The sequence below is a fragment of the Octopus bimaculoides genome, chromosome 21, assembly GCF_001194135.2.
Source record: "Octopus bimaculoides isolate UCB-OBI-ISO-001 chromosome 21, ASM119413v2, whole genome shotgun sequence".
NCBI classification, from domain to species: domain Eukaryota; kingdom Metazoa; phylum Mollusca; class Cephalopoda; order Octopoda; family Octopodidae; genus Octopus; species Octopus bimaculoides.
In genome coordinates this window covers 9,237,051-9,240,750 of record NC_069001.1, presented here as the reverse complement: position 1 = coordinate 9,240,750, position 3,700 = coordinate 9,237,051, and positions in this window count along the sequence as shown.

Here is a 3,700-nt window from a genome sequence, read left to right as displayed (position 1 = left end):
ATATATATATATATATATATATATACACACATATATATATATGCATTCATACATACTCCACATCTTATTGTCATATAACTATAGAGTATCGGTAATCAATGCCAGGGTTCAAACTAATTTCGTAGTTATACATTTTCGGTCTGTATAGGTAGAAACCTAATTGCCTGTACTTTACGACTGAGGATGGCGTGTCAACAAACAAACCACACTACTTAATTTCAAAGTAGATTATAATATTTTCTTAAACTGCTATTCGATAATTAACTGTTATGTTTTTAGGTTTTAAGTACGGAAGCACTATTTAAGATGCTGTCTAACAGCATAGTTGTTACATTGCTCCAAATTATGTTCTCTTCATCGTTTTCTATCAGCCAATACACACTTGTTCTTTTCGTAAGTGTTTCTTGATATGCTCTATGACAACAAAAAGGCAATAAAATTTTTTTAAATTTTATTTTCGTGTCTTTATTTCTATGTAATTATTTTGTTTTTACTTCGTATTTGGATTTTCCTTCACGAATTTCCACGTTATTTCCGGTATATTACAGCAGAAACTGCTGCAGAAGAAATCAAAATAGAAGAATCATTTAGATGCAAAAATTCTTTTGTTGATATCACAAATTATTCACTTCTACCAACAAATTTACTTTTGTGAGCTGTGCTTGTTTGCAATATACAACAGATACATGTCCTTAAAATTGGACTTTACTGTCTTGAGAAGGATATATTGGACAATGAAGCCTCTGGTATACAAAAGTATTGGACGGACATGGCTAGAAATCTTATCATCATAGGCCTGCTCGATGTAGACTGACCCCTTGCAAGACAACAACAAGAACAACAACAACAACGTTTACACTAAAGTTTTGATCGAGCGTCTTCTGAAAAATCAAAAGGAAATTTTGATGACTATCATGTATGGGTAAGGATTTGATTGTGTTGTTAAGATGTTTGCTTTGCAACCATCTGGATTTAAGCTTGATACCACTGAGTGTGGTAATAACTTCGAGCTGACCAAATACGTCTTAGTGAAATTTTCTTGACGGAATCTCCTTCAGTTTTTACTCAAAGTCAAAAAGAAAGGAAGGACAGAATTATAATGTGATCTTAAGTACAGTGTGTTTGCAAGAGAAAAAAAAAAAAGAAACAAGAAGAATCATGAAGAAGAATGCTTTTTGATACTGATCACAGATCTGATTGCTTAGAGATGAACTGGGGTGTAAAGATAAAGGAGAAGAACAGTAACAGCAAAAATAAAAGGTACTTATCGAAATATCTCTTGGCGGAAGTACGTAGAACTAAAACAGCTTAAATCATTGTTTCCCAGATTTTACGCTTCATATCTTTGTATCCTCTAATCTACGCAAAATGTATTAAGATTATCTAATGCAAGCCATCGAAGGACCTCTACACGGTGAGCAAAGCTGTTGAAAATAGCAACCAAATCTCTCTCAAATCACACATGACTTACCATCGTAAAAGAAGGTAAGGTAATGTTGGGAAATGAAGACAATAGGGGTGATTTGAGTGAAATTTTGCCATATTTTCCATCAGGTTTAAAGGATCCAATAAAGGGTCTCTCGATATGTAATACAGTAGGAAATTTAAAATCTGTTAATCTTCGAAGTCTCAGGTCCCTAGTTTATTTGGAAGATATAACAAAAGAATCTTAGAATAGCTAGTCCCAGGATAGTGTTCGCCAATACAGTTCTGAGATAAAGTGTGTAGATTATCCAGTTTAACCCCATCATCTCTCCCTTAGATACCTTTAGCTGAGTACACTCTACTGCAAAGATTTAGATTTTCAGTGTGAGCATAACTTTTTCCTTCTCACCAGTCTCGGAAGCCCTTAGAAGGGACAAAAGTAGTACCTTGTCTCTGCTGATTGGGATATTTAAAACAAAATGGAGTGAGTAATGTTATCTGCATAGTAGTATATGTAGTTTTGGTAACATCGAGATGGTGCCTATTGTAAAGAAATGCCAAATAATTATTAAAGCCTAAAGTAAACAAGACTGGATGGATAGAGATCGGGAAAAGACTCCTCTTAAAACCGCAGGTAACAGAGCAATTTGACAAGATTTGTTCGATCTAATAATAAAAAAAAAAGGTGGAGCTTATTTACTATAATAGTTACTTCTACATTCCATATGAAGCGAAATGAAAAACACGCATGGGATCCGTGAATAAGAAGATTTACTAGAAGGCTCTCTTGTATCGAACTAATCCAAGGTAAAAACAAGAAGATTCGCTTGGGGTTTCTCGCATCAGACGAAAAGAATGGGAACTCCAAAGAAATGGAAAAAGAACTTTATTATTTCTTTATCTGCTCAGAAGTCGAGAATTCAAATCTGTTTTCAAAATTACGGTTTGTTTCAGAGCTGTATGTTATCCATTATATTAGTTATGTTCATCAAGTTGTCAGAGACTAATATTAGAATTTCTGAGGAAATATACAACAGTGCCTCGAAAGAAGGGACCGAAACCAGTATAGCTAATAGTTAGTGATTATTTGACATTATCGATCGATTTAGTGTGATTTAAATCGATCAGAACGTCATTGAAGTATGGTCTATGTGTCGCATGAAATGGATGTGTCTGTCAGCATTCGATCAGTTCTATCCAGTACCGACAACTCAACCGACGACAAACGACAGTCTCCTTGTGAGCAGTTCCCACAAAATCTTTGACAAGGAATTTTGTAGGGGTTATGGGAATAAAATTATCAGTAGCATCCTTTCTGGCCCACTCTTGGTCTATTTGCCACATACGATAGAGGGTTTCCAATAACGTACAAGACTGACATACAAATAAAGCTTGTAGGATAGGCAATCAAAACTCGGTGATTTAACTCTCGAAAAGAAAACAGCTATTGTACTTCAATTGATATTATCTGTTTTCGCAGCCCATTACCTTTTCCCATGAGAGTCGTGACAAGCATTCGATGCAAGCATTGAAGCCCAACATCTCCAAGATATCGATTCATCCGAACTATTGAATAAACGGAATGGAAAGACTGCACACATTTGTCTGGAGTCAGTTAGCATAAACAATTCGGGACCCGCCAAGGAAGGCAATGTGGATCTTTTATACTACACATCCCGAAAAAGAATAGGAAAAAGAAGAGTACTTTGAGGACAAAATAACCCAGGCAAGGTAAGCAGCTCCTCCCATTTTGTTTATCTGTCTATTTATTCAGTTTTTGTTATTGTTTGTCCAAGTCAGTCGTGATTGTATGGACCAAAGCTCAAAGATATGTCAGCCATAACAATTTTTTTTCCAGATATTGCGTATCCTGCATTACATGGAGTGGATTTTACATTCTAGTGTTTAAACAGGGCCTCAGTAATACATATTCGTACTAGCAGGGAAAAATCTGGACGGAGAAACTCTTAAGTTATCAAATTTCATTTTATTAAAGCTCGGCTGCACGGCATATCGTAGTTTACCGTAATCATGGCACGCATTACAATTTACTACACGTATGTTTTCGACTGGGAAGTTTGCTTTTATACAACGAAAGAAATCCAACACATGTACACACACACACACACACACACACACACACACACACACACACACACACACGCAAACACCCGCACATTGACACATACAGAAACACGCACATACATATACACATACCTAGACTGAACGAACCTAAATATATATTATATTCTTACAATTTTTTGTTACTTGTTTA